The following is an 18,028-nucleotide window of genomic DNA, read 5'->3' on the forward strand; positions in this document are numbered from 1 at the left end:
CTCAATGAGGCAAGATTATTTTTAAGTTTGTATCAACTATTTTAGTGATCCAAGATTTTTAGATATTCTACCAAGATATCCATGGAAGCAGGTCTGTGCCTAAAATGTGTACTTTGGTATTTCAAAGTTCATTTCATATGTGGCATAGGGGTCCGTATTAGGGTACTCTAGAGAACTGGAACAAATAGGAGATATATATATATATATATATATATATATATAGAGAGAGAGAGAGAGAGAGAGAGAGAGAGAGAGATTTATTATAAAAATTGCCTCACAAATATTATGGAGGCTGAGAAATCCCATGATCTTCTCTGTGCAAGCTGGAGAATCAGAAAAGCTGGCAGTATAATTCAGTCTGAGTCTGAAGGCCAGAGAACCAGAAGCACCAATGTCTGGGGGCTAGAGAAGATAGCCTTTTTCTTTCTTTCTTTTTTTTTTTTTCTCTTTAGGGTCTTAACATACTGGATGATGCCCACCCACATTGGTAAGGGCGATCTTTATTCAGTCTAGTGATAAAATATATAATCTCTTCTTGAAATACCCTCAGACACACCCAGAAATAATATTTTACCTTAGCACAGTCAAGTGAACACATACAAAGCATCAGCTCCGAATATTATATCTAATTTCACTATTGTAAGTCTGAGGACATAATCTTGTGGGTTATTTTGGGTTCTGTACATTTAATGCATTCTGCTCAAGCTTTACAGGATCACCAAAATTAAGCTGACAAAGGAAGAAAAATAACCACACCCCCAAGATTCTTATAATCGATTTGATATCTATATATGCATAACAAATAATTGGTTAGGATTAGGTGATAAGAATCCTAACTGCTGAATGGGCAATAGATAATTTTAGCTTTTTGGTTTTACAACTCAAGAAGGCAGTGTGAGGGATATCAAATTATCTTTATATACGTAATCAGATCATGTTGCTTTACCTGACAAAGAATCAATTTTAAATCTCAACCAGAGAGTAAATTAGAGGACTGAAGTTGCTTTACTGTCTTCCCTTGTATCATTCTTTGACATGTGCTGAATGACATCAGTGGACTTAATTGGAGATATTTACTTTAGCTTTGGTTTAAGGCATTAAATGTATATATTTCTCCTATTAAAGTCCACAACACTTATCTGAGAGTAATAAAACAGCAGAGTTTGGCGCCATCCATCTTTTGTTATAGATTGCTGAAATGATGTTGGAGAGTGTATTTATAAGTAGTGCATACTAGTGTTGCCAAATATTGACTTTGCTTGCTAACTCCATCACATAAAACTTCTGACGACAACCTAAGTAAAGTTCAGTTGAAGATAAAATATTGCAAAATAAATGCCAAAAATGGAAACCATTTTTCAAAACACTAAATTAGGAAGTTAAGGAATCAGGGCAATTAATCAATATTTCAAAATGATGAATATATTTTACAAAACACCACTTGAAATGAAAAGCTTAAAAGGGAGGTTTTTCTGTATGTTTAAAACAATGTTTATTTTAGGCTTCTGTGGCATATTTCAGATGAAACTTTTGAAAAACACATTACCTAACATTTTTGCCATAGTTATATTTGTCATCAAAATGACCTGAAGAAATACATGTAAGTCATTTAGTATTTGATGCTAATAATTGTACATGTTTGAGACTCTAAGTTCAAAGTGCTCTACCTACATTCATTCTGTTCTTTTTACAAACCCATATTATTATTATCATCCTAATTTTAGAAAATACTCTAACAGTAAAACAATATTCAGTCAGTCATTCCACTAAGCTTTGTTTTGTGCAAGACAATTCCAAAATTTAACAGCAAATCAAAGTCACCCAAGTTCATGGGCTTACATTCCTTCAGGGTAGGTGAGGGAAGAGAACAGATAAGGAGATAAACAAAAAAACCGTGTTAAGACAAACCAAGAGATAGGATAGGAAATGTGAAGTTGCCTGGAAGATAGGTTGAGGCAAAGAAGGGAGGAGTAAGTAAAGATATCATTGTTTGCAAAAATCCACCTGCAGGCAAACGTGGCATATCTAAAATAGCCAAAGAAAATAAACAAGACATTGTCGCCAAAGTTGAATTTAAAATATAGTTGTGAAGATATATAAATATAAAATTTTAGATAGGAGTTCAATAGGGGCCCTAAATGCCATCTATATGCTAATGACCCCCTATATGTTATCTCTAGTCTAGTAGGATTTCTAGACTTACAAACCCAAATGTCAATATGATGCTTTGACTTAGATGCCATCTAACCATCTCAGTCTTGGATACATGTGATATATCTGTAACTTATACGTGGAGTTAAAAACAAAACAAAACAAAAAAGTCAAGATAAAAGCATATACTTATGCCAGCAAAGGGAAAGGTCATCGGGAGAGGCTGTAGCAGGAAGGAATTCATGAAGAAGGATGCTGGATATAAATTTAAAAGTTTTTTAAAAATGTAATTGGATGGAGAGCTAAAATTACATGCTTTGGAATACCTAAACATCACAAACCAAATTTAACATAATCTGCTATATATTACTATCTTTCAAGCTTTGCACTATACCCAAGTTGGTTTTGACCACCTCTGCTTCTGCCATGTGAAATTTTGTGTTGCCAACTGAGGTATAAAAGTGCAAGTACATTTTATCTAAAATTTCATTTTTCTCCCTAATTGGCCAACAATAAAGTAGTTCCCAGATGATTACTAATTTAGGCATTAAACACACCTCATTCTTCCCTTTCCAGCAATCAAACACACATTTTTTAATGGTAATTAGCCAACTTCTATTGTTTAACACTTAGTAATCACAAAATAGCTTCTAGTCATCATTTAGCTATTTCTAACAGCAGCATTCCAATGAAGTTATTGAAAATCTATGCCTTCCATGTGATCGGAAAAAAATTTTCTCCATACTGTGTTGCAATTTTCTATGAATTTCTTTATATCTCACTTCATTTACTTTATACCTAACATCTCCCTATTTGAGTGTGAAATCTTGCTGTAAAAATACCAGCTTGTAATTTAATCTCTGATTAGAAAAACAGATTTTTAAAAAAATATTAATTCATTTTGTTGGCATTCAACATTTAGTCACTGGTATAACTCTACATGCTGATTTTTATGGCACAAAATTTTGGGAAAATAAGTAGCAGTTTCCTATTCCTTGATTTGGGGTTATCACTGCTAGTTATATACCACTTCAAAATACATGATTTATCATGATTTATCTGATATCAAGAAACCCAGCTATAAAGTGAAATCAGTTGATGTACTTCAAGTTCAGAAATAATTTTAATTAAAAACTGGACAAAGAAAAAGCTTGATATAAATGGAATTATTAGAGACTTACTTTGTGTTACCCTGGATATGTGTTTGATTAAGTTCCTATGTTTGGAATCAGTGTACTTGAATTTAACTTTCCAGGTGCCAGTTGACTCTTTGGCTGTGCCCTTTCTAAATCGCAGTGTTGGGCTCTGTACAGTGGGATTAAATAGAGTAGTTAATGCAAGCAATTGCTATGAGTATGTTCATGGCTACTCAATAAATGCTTCTTTTATTCTTACAGAGGTAAAACTCTCCAGAGTAGGGAAGACCTTTTTCCAGGTATAGGATTGCATGTGCAGAATATAGGTTGGTAGCATATACTACTTATCATGAGGTGGTTTCTTAGAGAAATAGCAGATAATACTTAAGATGCAGCCTGGAAAAACAAAACAAAACAAAACAACAACAACAAAAAAACACAACAAAACAGTTCTTCACCTTTAAACAAGTCACAAAATTTCCAATTCATTGATCTCGTAGGGAACCCACACTGCCTGTGACTTTTATTATAGAAGAAAAGGATTTTAAAAGCAGAATCCACCAGTCCATTGGATCTGTTAAGTTTCTATTATATCCATAGACCCTTAAAGCTCTCTTTGTAATTGGCCACTTCCATCATTTAACTGCCTTATTTTGTGTTTTGGCAACAGACCCCAAGTGAATGGGTCTATCTGGGGGATGAGAAGACAGGAAGCCACCCAAAGGCCCTTTTTTGCCTTTGCTAACTGATGGTTTCCGCGCAGTTTCTGGTGTTTGGAAACACTGTAGTAACTGGGGGAAGAGGCAGCTGTGCTTTGGCCCACATGAGGTAATTTGCAGACACATTTTAATTGCCTTTTAGGGAGCATGAAGGAGTTCCAAATAGTCTAATGAGTTCCAGCAAACACCTGTGAAATGCTTTTAGACGGCCATGTAATACTGAAATTAAGAATGTAATGCAGCAATTGGAGGCATGGTGGTGTTTCTTTCTTTCATTTTTTTTTTTTTGTGTGTGTGTGTCATCTCTGAAAAGGATAACTAGAGATGTTTTAAAGACCCCTTGACTATAGTAGGTTTTCCACTCACCAAATGGTACTTTATCTTTGACTTCTTGGACTAACATAATGAATTAAATAATGTTTGATAGAATCTTCCCATCAAACTTTATATTTTAAAAATATGACTCTTGCTTATACAGTAAAATTCAAATGAGAGGAATATTAGGTAGTTATAAATCTCAAACTATGCTTCTATTAGTCAATAAACAGTATTAAAGGGATAGATCTGAAATTTTAAAAAATCATAGTAAGTGGTGCTAGTTGGAGATTATTAAAGCTTAATAAAGCTTTAATAATTAAAGCTTCTCTTCCTCCCTCCTTCCCTTTCCATTCTGTTCCTCCCTGCTGCCTTTCTCCCTCCCTCTCCCTTTTTTCTTCCTTCCTTCACTTTGTTAATGGTTCATTGTCAATTTAAATAAAGGTATTTTGAGAGATAAATGACATTCTAATCTTGCTAGCAGGCACTAGGGAACAAATGAACTGCAACAGAGGGAAGATTAGTATAATTTGAATATTGAAAAAAAAAGGCAAAATTCAGAAATTATAGCCTCATTGTAACTTCAAACCCATCTTGTGATTTTATTAATGTATTTGTGTGTGTGTGTACCACTGTTTAACAACATCTTCTTCCTTCTGAGAAGTAACAACTATCTTGAAATGTGTGTTCATCATTTGAAAAGATCTCTCTATACTTTTAATACATACAGTACATAATACTACACATACATACAGACACACACGTAGTCTAACAAAATCAAGTAAAATACTCTAAAATGAAATCATAGTGCATTGTTTTTCTGCAGGTGTTCTTTCTTCTTACAATAACTATAGGATACATCAATGTTAATAGATGTAGCTATAATTTGTTTATTTACATGGCTGTATAATGCACCACTGTAAGAATATCCACACTTTATTTTTTTGTTACAGACGTTTAGATTGTTTTCACTTTTTCACTATTACAAGAAATGCTTCTCCTGTCTATGACTGTAAAAGTAATTCTTTCTCAGGAATGGAATCGATAGGTGACCAATTATATGCACTTTTGACTGGGCCATATTTTGCTGAATTTCTCTGCAATCTGATTATACCAATATATTTCTCTACCAGTGGTGCATAAGAATTCCTTTAGATCTCTATCTTTGTTAGATCCTGAAATTGCCAGTCATTTTCAAGTTTGCCCATTTGATGGATAGGAAATTCCAATTTGGTTTATTTTATATTTTCTGGTGATTAGTGACATTCCACATCATTCATATGCATATTAATGCTTCATGTACAATCTTCTGTGAATTGCCCATTAATATCCTTTTTTTGTTTTGTTCTTTAATATTTTTAGTGGATTTTAAAAGTTTATCCATGTGGGCCACAAAAATTTCCTTGGTTATATGCATTTAATTACCACCTCCTTGTCCACAGTTTATCTTTTTCATTTTGCTTATATTCACTTTTGACACACACAAAGTTTAACTTTTAATTCTTTATGATTTGTCATTTTATGTCTTATTTTAGAAAGCCTTTCCTAGTCTGGGGATATAATAAAGTTACTATAGTATAGTCTCTTCTATAGGTAATAAAGATTTGTTTTCTATTTTTAGAGTTTAATCCATGTGGAATTTGGGCTGTGTACTTTGTGAGGTAGGGATCCCTGCCTTTCCCATATGGCTAACCCATATTGTTAGTTCCTGTTAACAATCTCACCTATCTTGCTCATTTCCAGTGACCTTTATATATAAGTTTTCGTATAAACATGCTTCTAGAGCTGCACTGCCCAATGTGGGAGCCTATGGGTACAGTAGATATTTACATTTAAATGTGATTAAAATTAAGCACAATGTAAAAATTTAGTTTCTTAATCACACTAACCACATTTCAAGTACTTACTAGGGTATGTAATGACTTGCTACTTTACTAGCCATTGCAAATGTAGAATATTTCCATTATCAAAAAGTGGAATTGGACACTTTATTGGACGGTGCTGTTGAAGAATTAGGCTATCAGCATTAATTCACCTCTTTCTACTCCTACCTCTGTTACTGCCCCCATGCCACAGTATCTTAATTAGTACAGTGTCTCTATAATTTTAATATCTTATAGGGTAAGTTATTTTTTATTACTCATATTTTTTGGAGGCTTCTTCCCTATTTCTGAAATTTTGTTTCTCCAAGTAATACTCAGTGTTGTTTTTTAGGAAATTTGATTGGAATTTCATTGATATAATGTAGAAATCTGGTGACACTTTATATCTTTACATGTTTGCATTTCCAGTATTTAAAAAGAGCATATTTAAAGTATATAAATAGAATATTTCCCATTAATTTTGATATTTTAAATTTAGCATTTTCTCTATAAACATGATGTACATTTTGAACAGCTTTTATTATAAGTACCTTAAAATTTTTTGTTACTATTCTAAATTGCATTTTTCTATCACCTGTTTATACTCTGAGTATGGTGATATCATTAATTTTTATATATTGATCCTTTATCCAGCAGTCTCACTGAATTCTTACTAAATCTTGTTGTAGAAAATTTCTTGCATTTCTAATATGGACAATCTTAATATTTGTGAATGAGGTCAATTTTTTATATTGTTTCAATTTTTATAACCCTATTTCATTTTCTTTCTTTTTTTTATTATTGATTTAACAGAGATTTGTAGTACCATGTGGATTAGATTTTAGTGCTAAAATCTCATGAACTTTTTTTCTTTTAGCAGATATCTTTTCTTAAGGTTCAGAAGTTTTTCTTTTAATTTATTTTTTATTAGCATATAAGCAAATATATTTTAAATATAAATAAATAAAAGCATATTAAAAATAAGTGTATTATTTGTTTCAGGGGTACAGATCTGTGATTCATCAGTCTTACACAATTCACAGCACTCACCCTCCCCAGTGTCCATCACCCAGCCACTCCATCCCTCCTACCTCCCTCCCCTCCAGCAACCCTCAATTTGTTTTCGGAGATTAAGAGTCTCTTATGGTTTGTCTCCCTCCCTGGTCCCATTTTGTTTCATTTTTCCCTCCCTTCTCCCCACGACCTCCCCCCACCCCACCATTCTACCTCTCAAATTCCTTGTATCAGAGAAATCATATGATAATTGTCTTTCTCTGATTGACTTATTTCACTAATCCTAATACCCTCTGATTCCATCCACATAATTGCAAATGGCAAGATTTCTTTTTTGATGGCTGCATTTTATATATATATATATATATATATATATATATATATATATATATAAATATGGAAAGAACCCAGATATCCATCAACAGATGAAATATATATATATAAGATTTCTTTTTTGATGGATTATTTTATATATAAAATTTTATATATATATAAAATGCAGCCATCAAAAAAGATCTTTATTTATAGAACCCAGATATCCATCAACAGATGAAATATATATATATAAGATTTCTTTTTTGATGGATTATTTTATATATAAAATTTTATATATATATAAAATGCAGCCATCAAAAAAGATCTTTATTTATATATATATTTCATCTGTTGATGGATATCTGGGTTCTTTCCATAGTTTGGGTTCAGAATATTTTTTATTCCTAGTGTTTGTGTTTTATTTAATTATAAATTAATACTAAATTTGTCAAATTATTTTTGTAGCTTTGTTATGATTTGTTTCATTATACCAATTAATATGATAAATTAATGTAAGCATTATGATACTAAAATAATGGCTGTGGAAATAAAATAATGGCTGTTCCCTCTGTCAGTGTTCTTTAAGAACAACTATGAATTCATACTGGCCATTACTATATATCCCTTGTCAGCTTCTATAATTTCAGAAGTTACAAATTAATTTTTTAAAATATGCTCCCAATCTATATCATAGGAAAAAAAGAGTGTTAATGAGATTCTACTGATATTTATGATGAATCATTTGAACTGCTGGCATTTAATAATTTTTAGTTCAAAACATGGACATTTCAAACAGATCAACCTTATTCAAAGCCTCATAATACACTTGTGGTATTCAGATCTATTGCTTAGTCTGATAATTCTATATATTTATATATTAGTATTGTTTAAGAAATCTTATCTTGATTTTCTAGAAAATAATGCCATATTTTTAAAATTGTGTTTTCTGCTGTATTTGTGCTTTGTGACTTTTCCCCCATCAAGCACCAAGCAAGGTTGCTTATTGGTAGGTTAGAAAAAATAAATAGGTTATGTTAAAGGGTGCCTGGGTGGCTCAGTCAGTTAAGCATCTGCCTTTGGCTTAGGTCATGATCCCAGAGTCCTGCTTTGTGGGGATCCTAGTTCTCCCTCTCCCTCTGCTGCCTCCCCTGCTTGTGCTCCCTCTCTCACTCTGTCAAATAAGTAAATCAATAAAATCTTTTAAAATAAATAGTTGGCTAAGTGCGGTATAATATTGTAACTTAATATTATCATGTTAGCAGATAGAAGAAGTATAGATTTGACATTTTCTATTTTGTCAATCTTACCAGATTGATTTATGACAGACAATAAAGTTGTCACAGGCCTTTTATTGTTGGCAATATTTTAGTTCTCAAATTATGAGAACACTGAGAGTTTTGCTGTATCTGAAGAAGAAAAGTAGTTCTTTGACTGATATGAATGAAATGACAGTTCATCCTGAAAATAAGGCTTGGTGCTATGACTGGAGTGTCACTACTTCCTTAACAATAAAAAATCCCATTTAAAAAATCACTCCTGTTATACATTTGGCTATAACACATAGTCAACTTGGCCACCAGAGCAGGGCTGTTTAGGAAATGGAAAAAGGGGAAAGGAGTTGTTCAGCACAGGTTCCATGTAATAAAAACTATCTTGTTTTCCTTGTCCAAGTAATCTAAGAACGTCATTTTATTTCATTTCAGGTATCTTAAACACAGAGATTTAGTTATTTTATTTTCTTCCCCTGAAATCAGTGCTTTTTGGCAAGATAGACATTTTGTCTCTGCTACATTTATAAATAAATAAAAAAACAAATACAGTTCTTTCAGATCCTTTTTTGCCAGTGATCTTTCACGAGAACCAAAATAATCTAATACAAGTAAGAGGATCTCAATATAGATACCCAGGAAAATCAGGACATATTGATAGTCCACCAAATGACCGGATTGATATCAATGTATTAGAAACTACCAGATGGCATTCACAATGCTAGTTTAAAAATGATATTTTGCTTTAATAGCATAGAATATCTACTCTTGCCATAAGAAGCTGATATTACCTCAAAACTCGGAACCTGTAAAATAGAGTTGGTAATATTTGTTTCTTCCCTATTGGCATGTTACATATAACCATTTCCTGCTATAGTATGATGTAGACCTAGAAGGGAGGATTTGTGTTAAACTTATTCATTCTATGAGCTTTAATTAAGTATATTTTACACTCTAGAACAATTAGTTGCATTTTTTTTCACACTTAAAAATACTGGTTTTTTAATATGGATGTTCCTCAAAAAGTTGGAAATAGAGCTACCCTATGACCCAGCAATTGCTCTACTGGGTACTGACCCTAAAGATACAAATGTAGTGATCCAAAGGGGCACATGCACCCTAATGTTTAAAGCAGCAATGTCCACAATAGCCAATAGCCATCTAGGCTCTTTACAGAGAGCCTAGATGTCCATCAACAGATGAATGGATAAAGAAGATTTAGTGTATATATATAAATATCTCTCTATATATATATCTACACAATGGAATATTATGCAGCCATCAAAAGAAAATGAAATCTTGCCATTTGTGATGACATGGATGGAACTTGAAGGTATCATGCTTAGCAAAATAAGTCAATCAGAGAAAGACAATTATCATATGATCTCCCTGATATGGGGAAGTTGAGAGGCAATATGAGGGTTTGGGCAGTAGGAAAGGAATCAATGAAACAAGATGGGATCAGGAGGGAGACAAACCATAAGAGATTCTTAATCTCTCAAAACAAACTGAGGGTTGCTGGGAGGAGGGAGGTAGGGAGAGAGTGGTTGGGCTATGGACAGTGGGGAAGGTATGTGCTATGGTGAGTGCTGTGGAGTGTGTGTAAACCTGGCAATTCACAGATCTGTACCCCTGAGGCTAATAATACATTATATATTAATAAAAAAATTAAAAATGTAGGAAAATGAAGCCCTAATAGCACTTCACAAATTACTTTCAAGATCACCCAATTTAACTGTAGCTGTGTCTCCCAAATATAAATATCTATAAACATAAAAACATGGTTTTTTATCTGGTATATTTAGTTCACTTATATTTACTATAATTACTGATAAATTTGTGTTTAAATCCAATATTTTCTAATTTTTCAACTCTTTTTTAAAATATTTCCTCCATCTTTCTCTTCAAATAATCAAACATTTTTATTAATTCATTTTATTTTGCTAATTTTAAATGAGTAACCTAGAAATTAATTCGTGTTTATTATTTTTTTACACTTACCAATTTATTAAATGATATGACAAAGGATATGAAGTAATAACCAGATGAAATTATGTAGAAGGCAAGGTATGGGAAAGTGTGCAGAGCTTCCATGTCCTCTCTGAGCATGGCATCCTCTCTGCATCTCCATGTACTCATCAACTGGGAAACTCCAGTTTGCATTCTTGAATTATTAGCATCTACATTCAAATAACTTTATAACTCCCTATACTCTAAGAACCTTAAAATATTTTAACTCCATTCATATCCCCACTTCCTTTTGTGATATATTTTAATAATACATATGTTTTAAATACTCAGATCTTATTATTGCTTTAAGTAGTCAATATTAATTTAGATTTAACACATAAAAACCCTTTTCAATGTTCTTTATTTCTCCTGAAATACTGTTTCCTTCTGGGACCATGTTTCTCTTGTCAGCATAAATAACTTTAGTGTGTTTTGAGTATGGTTCTGTTGGTGACAAATTCTTGTTTTTGTTTGTGTGAAAACTTTTGTATTTTACCATAATTATTGAAGAATATGTTTGGTTGTTATAGAATACTAATGTGGCAAATATTTTCCATTAGCATTCCATTATTAGTTAGTTTTCACTATTTCTTTGGAAAAGTCACCCATAAGGCTTATTTTTTTTTTTTCATTGAAACCAATAGATTTTTTTTCCCATGTCTGATTTAAATATTTTATTCTTTGTATTTGATTTCAGGTTTTTTATCATTTATTTTGTTTTTTAATTCTGCTTGGTGTTTATTGGTCTTCTTCAAACTGTGTCTTTAGGTACATTAAGGTTAGAATAATTTCTCCAGTATCTATGTTAGTCTAGGTCTTCTAAGAGGCAAACACTTGGACAATTATGTACAAGAAATTTATTAGGGGAAATGTTTTTGAGATTAAAAAGAAATGATCCAGAAGAAGGTAGAAATGCTGTTGGGTCATAATTTATGTCTGATCCTAAGTGAAGGAAACCAAGGAGGATGTTTGAGTGCATGCATCTTAGACTGCTGGGAAGTCCAGGTTGGCCAAGGTCATTGAATACTCCTTGAGTCAACACTTTCACAAATGTTAGTGTGAGGAAATGACTTTACAATCATGACAATAAATTGATGAATTTGAGTCAGGCTAAGTAGGTATTAAAGTAGTATGTTTATAAGTATTTTTGTAAGTTTTGCATTATCCAGTCAATTTTGAGTGCTGCTTTGGCCATTTAATATGTTGTGGTCTTATTATATTATTAATGAATGCTTTTGTTTCCAAATTTGCAGAGTGTTGATAATAATAATAATAATAATAATAATATATGTCTACTAGGGTTGTTTTGAATAAATGAGATAATTCACTTATTGAAGTAAATACTGAAGTAATTACTGAATTAAAATATGGTGGAATTTCAAATAAAATCAGTTTTATATAATGATATTACTAATACTGTCAATATTATTGTTGCTATTATTAGGTGCTTAAGTATTTATTATGCCTGAAAAACTTTTTTTAAAAAATATTTTATTTATTTATTTGACAGAGAAATCATAAATAGGCACAGAGGCAGGCAGGGGTGGGGAAGCAGGCTCCCTGCTGAGCAGAGAGCCCAATGCAGGGCTCAATCCCTGACATCATGACCTGAGCCGAAGGCAGAGGCTTAACCCACTGAGCCACCCAGGGGCCCCTGAAAAACTCTTGAATATAGTTAATTATAAAAGAAAAGGAAACCATCATGGAATGAGATTATCTATATATTTCTGCACTAATTTCACTATTCTGTAGAAAGTAAAGGAGGAGCTCGAGTGGTTCAGTCAATTATATGTCCAACTCTTAAAGCTCATGTCATGATGCCAGGGTCCTGGGATGGAGCCCTGAGTAGGGCTCTGCACACATCAGGGAGTCTGCTTAAGAGTCTCTACCTTCCTCTCTATCCCCTCCCCTACACCCAGCTCTTGCTCTCTCTCTTTCTATCTCTCTCTCTCCCAAATAAATAAATAAATAAAATCTTAAAAAAAAAAAAAAAAGAAAAGAAGAAAGAAAAAGAGAGAGAGAAAGGACCCTGACTAGGCTATGATTAAAAAAGATAATATAAGAGCTGTGCTATATATTCTCATCATAATATAACCAGGCTCATGTCTACATCTTAATCTTTCTATTCTAAGAGATTTACACTGTAATAGTTTATAATAATTATAGGCTCAATCCTAAACTAAGTCTTGTTCTTCCAAACTATGTTAAATATATCGTGACTTGTCCACTCACATATTCTTCATAGTCTTCTGTTTGCAGAGTGGGATGCGCACAATAGTGCAGTACCCATCATTGATTAACTAATTACAGAATCACTCCATCAGTAAATCAGCACAGCATCTGTGACCCTATATGTCACCACCACAACCCCCTTGTCTATTCCCTGGGAGCTTTACTGAGGCGGTTCTACTGACATAATATATTCATTATCCATTAGATCTGGCACACGCTCTGTGGTGCTCAATTACGATACAATCGAGCGAAGGGTCTGGTGTCGGCCAATGTAATGACTTTCTGATTATCTGTCTTTAAATGATGAATGAAACGAAAATGTACTGCTCAAACCAAATATAAGATTGTTAGGATGCCAAATGAAAACTGTACATAGTCTCCTTTATGGGAGAATGGCAGAGGCCCGCTTTTATTCAGCAAGAACTCCCTAAAGATAGCTTCCAAGCTGTTCCCACCTTTTGATTATAAGATTATTATGAATCCACTGAATCCAAGTCATAAATTGACATTTTGGGGTCATCTCAATACCCTTTGAGTAAGAGTTTAATTCATGAAAACTTTCAAATACTTTTGCATTTTCCTCGTCTTTCAGCTTTGCTTCATCTGACTTCCCAGCACTAGTCTTATTGCTTCTAGTTTGTCACCTGAATCAGATTATTTTTTGAGCTGTTTTTGTCTCATGGAGAGCTGTAAAATAATTAAGCAGATTGATACATAGACAGGCATTTAAAAAAACATGCCAGGATTATAAATAAGTGGGAGACTCAAAAACATTTTGTTGTTCAAATAATTATGAAGCAGGTGTTTGATAGTACAATCATTTCTGTTTCTGTTTACATCTTTGGTTATTATTCTGTTAATTATAATTGAAAATCCAATAAAGCTTCATATTGGAGCACTCACAAATCTGACTTAAATTACAGCTTCTCAATTTATTCCCTTAAATAGAACACATTGGACTTTTGGTTATAAAGCAATTTTTAAAATCTGATCCCCTTCCCAAGTCTTTAAATCCTGTATAAAAATTGAGCCTTTTGAAAGATACAGACAAGAAAGAAACATAAGTGTATTAATTTCACAAGTCACAGTTAAGCTTACAGGATGTTTGTTGTTCGCCTATCCAGAAAGTTCCCGTAGTGCCTCCACTGTCATAAGCTTGGGCAGATCTCTGCCACACTCTGTGCTTTAGTTATGTAAATAAATTATGGAAAATAAGAGATACTCTGATTAGAATTTCTGAAATGCATTTACAGTTTATTCTCTTACTTTAGGTTCCCTCTTTGGGAAGCTGACCTGAAATTCAGCCTCCAGATCAAAAGAGAATTCATTTGGATCTCATTTAATTGGAGCAAAGAATTAGTCTTTTGCTTGTGGGATATTGATAGCTCCAGGCATAAAGGATTGATAGCTCAAAGACCATCGAGGATAATTTGAGAGGTGATGTCCTCCCTATTTATTTTTATTTGTAACAAATTAAATCTACTCGAGGGTGAAGAAATGTGCATGTGTCTACCAGATGCTCCCATTCCTAGGATTATGACTGCCTTCTTTTATATTTTATTGTAAAGAAGGACTACACTAGATATTGCTTAAATGTCTTGAAGCCTTCTAGGTAAAGTAAAAAATAAGGGAAAATTGTCTCTAAGGGCACCATTTAAATGAACTCACTTTTTAATTAAGTACATCTTGGCATTCTTGATTTGGGAACTCTAACAAGAATCTTATGAACTTATAGGTTATAAAATTAGATAGGAGAGATAAATTCATATTTTTTTTCCTTTTGTTGTCAGCCAGAATGAAAAATATTTAAATGGAAACATTAGGCTCTCTAGAGAAATGTGAATTAATTTTAAGATCATTTGCTGCTTTATTTTCATTTCATATTTATTTATTTAAAAATAAATACTAATTTAAGGATGTGCTGATTTTTATTTACATGAATGGTGTAGAAACAAAAAGGTCAAAAGTTTTTTTTACTTTGTAAGACAGAAGTTTTCTAGAGTATGTTTTCAAAAGAGTACAGGTTTAATATAACATTCTCTTCATTGTCTCTCAATCTTATTTTTGGCTAGTAAATAAATACAAAACATACCAAACTCAGAATCTTGAATACGGTTTTCTTTTAATCGCAAGACTCCAATATATTTGAAGGTGATAATTTAATCATATCAATAAAATATCTGAGGCGCCAGGGCAGCTCTGTTGGTCAAGTATCTGACTCTTGGTTTCTGCTCAAGTCATGATCTCAGGGTTGTGGGATCTAGCCCTGTGTTGGGGTCAGCAGGGAGTCTGCTTGAGATTCTTTCCCCTTCCCTCTCCTTCTGCTCCTTTCCCTGTTCATGCTTGCCCACTCTCTCTCTCTCAAATAAATAAACAAAATCTTTCAAAAAAATAAAATAAAATACATGAGGCCATGTGAACTCTAGCTTTTTATTTTTAGGCTATAATAAACACAAATTACTTCAGAAAGACACATGCCTACTGTCAAAAAAAAAAAAAAAGCCAATTTACCCTTTATGTAAAATTTCTGGATCAGAGAGAAAGAATTTTATTTATTATAGGAATAGTGGTATTCAGAGTGTCAACATTTTTTACACCAGTTATTAGAGCTCTGAGTTGCACAGGGTGATACCAGGTCACACCTGCATTCACAGTGGCTTGTATTATAGGGAAAGAAACCCTGATCTCAAGGAACCCAAGTTTTTTATGATGAAAAGTTAGCCTATCCTTTACTCTAAAGGGAGATGTCATCTTGATCTTCCATGGTTCTAAGGAAATCCTTCCTTTTGCTCTAGCAGAAAACATTGCTTCTATATTCCAAGGCTGTTTGCTATACAAACACCCTTGAAAAAGTATTCTAAAACAAAAGCTTGTACCAAGACATGCTAAAATGTGACATATCCATGAAAAATTTTCTCCCAATACCTATAGTTAACATTTTCTAAAAAAATCATAAAATTATTTCTTTATATTGTTTTAAAAATTTATGGTTTAGAGAGCATACTTACAAACATTTTATATTCCTTTGACCCCGTATCTCTGAGCTAGATTTTACTAATCCTATTTTACGGATGAACAAACTGACTCTGGTACAGTAAGTCCTGTAGCATTAATTGAAGCTTCAGAAACCTCAGTCCACATTTTCTGCATCCAAATACATTCCTTATATTTTCTACAAGTCCAGAATACCTCCTTCAGTCACCACACTTATTGGCAACTGAATGTAGAAGAATTGGTTAATTATGCACTAGAATTTAAGAAAATATATGTTTATAAAAAATAAAAAATTAAAAAAAAAAAACAAAACAAAAAAACAAAAAAACAACTTTTCCTATGGTGATTAGCCATGGTGGATGTGAAGATCCTGAACCCCAAGGCCAAGGGGGCCCAAGTCCAGGGGCACTGGCAATCAACATCAGTGCAGCCTAGGAGCTGTAGGACCTCCTGAGGACCAACGTGAGGCCTAAGGACACCATAAAGATGCTTGTTTCTGGGGCTGGAGACAACAAGCTTACGAAAGATGGTGCTCTTCATGAAATGCAAATTCAACACCTGACAGTCACCATAAAACCAAAGTAACAATAGCCCAGCGTGGCATAACTGGTGATGGTACCACTTCCAAAGTCCTAGTCATTAGAGAGTTGCTGAAACAGGCTCTCTACATTTCTAAGGTCTTCATCCCAGAATAATAACAAGGATTTAAAGCTGCAAAGGAAAAGACACTTTAGTTTTGGGAAAAAATCAAAATAAGCAAAGAAATGGACAGGGAAGTACTTATAGTTGTTGCCAGAACATTTCTCTGTACTAAAGTGCATGCTGAACTTGCTGATGTGTTTGGGTTTTTTGTTTGTTTCTTTGCTTGCTTGTTTTTGCTGATGTCTTAACAGTGGCTGTAGTAGACTCCATTTTTGTCATTTAAAAAATAAGATGAACCTATTGACCTCTCCATGGTTGAAATCATGGAGATGAAACATAAAACTCTGAAACTGATACAAGTCTCATCAGAGCTCTTGTTTTGGACCATGGGGCACCACATCCTGATATGAAAAAAAAAGGAGTAGAAGATGCACACATCCTCCCACACAATATGTCATTAGAATATGAGAAAACCGGAAGTGAATTCTGGCTTTTTTAAAGAAAGTGCATAAGAGAGAGAGAGAAACTTGTAAAAGCTAAAAGAAAATTCATTGAACAAAGTTTAAAAAAATAATAGAACTGAAAATCAAAGTCTGTGGTGATTCAGATAAAGGATTTGTTGTTATTAGTCAAAAGGGAATTGACCTGTTTTCCTTTAATGCTCTTTCAGAAAAAGGCATAGTAGCTCTGAGTAGAGCTAAAGGAAAAAATATGGATAGACTGACTCTTGCTTGTGGTGGAGTAGCTCTTAATTTTTTTGATGATCTAAATCTTGACGGGGACATGCAGGACTTCTTTACATTGGGAGAAGAGAAATTGACCTTTATTGAGCAACGTAACAATCTGTCAAATTTGTTCAAAGCAACCAAATAAGCACACACTCACTCGAATAAAAGATGCAACAAAAGGGGCACCCCAGTGTCTCAGTCAGTTAAGAGTCTGACTCTTGATTTTGGCTCAGATGTGATCTTGGGGCCCTGAGATCAAGCCTGGAGTCTAGCTTTATGTTCAGTGGGAAGTCTGCTTAGGATTCATTCTCCTTCTGCCCCTCCCTCTGCTCACTCACTCACTCTCTCTCTAAAATAAAATAAATAAATTTTCATGCTTAGCAAAATAAGCCAAGTGGAGAAAGACAACTATCACATGATCTCCCTGATATGAGGAAGTGGTGATGCAATATGGGAGGTAAAGGGGGTAAGAGAAGAATAAATGAAACAAGATGGGATGGGGAGAGAGACAAACCATAAGTGGCTCTTAATCTCACAAAACAAACTGAGGGTTGCTGGGGGGAGGGGGTTGAGAGAAGGGGGGTGGGGTTATGGACATTGGGGAGGGTATGTGCTATGGTGAGTGCTGTGAAGTGTGTAAAC

At 33.5% G+C, this 18,028-nt stretch overlaps 1 pseudogene; it reads left to right on the plus strand.

Annotated features, from left to right (window-relative positions):
• Positions 1 to 16,368: 16,368 nt before the first annotated feature.
• On the plus strand, positions 16,369 to 17,601 carry LOC131831134 (T-complex protein 1 subunit zeta-like; annotated as a pseudogene).
• Positions 17,602 to 18,028: the final 427 nt, after the last annotated feature.

This window comes from Mustela lutreola, chromosome 5, assembly GCF_030435805.1.
Source record: "Mustela lutreola isolate mMusLut2 chromosome 5, mMusLut2.pri, whole genome shotgun sequence".
NCBI lineage: Eukaryota > Metazoa > Chordata > Mammalia > Carnivora > Mustelidae > Mustela > Mustela lutreola.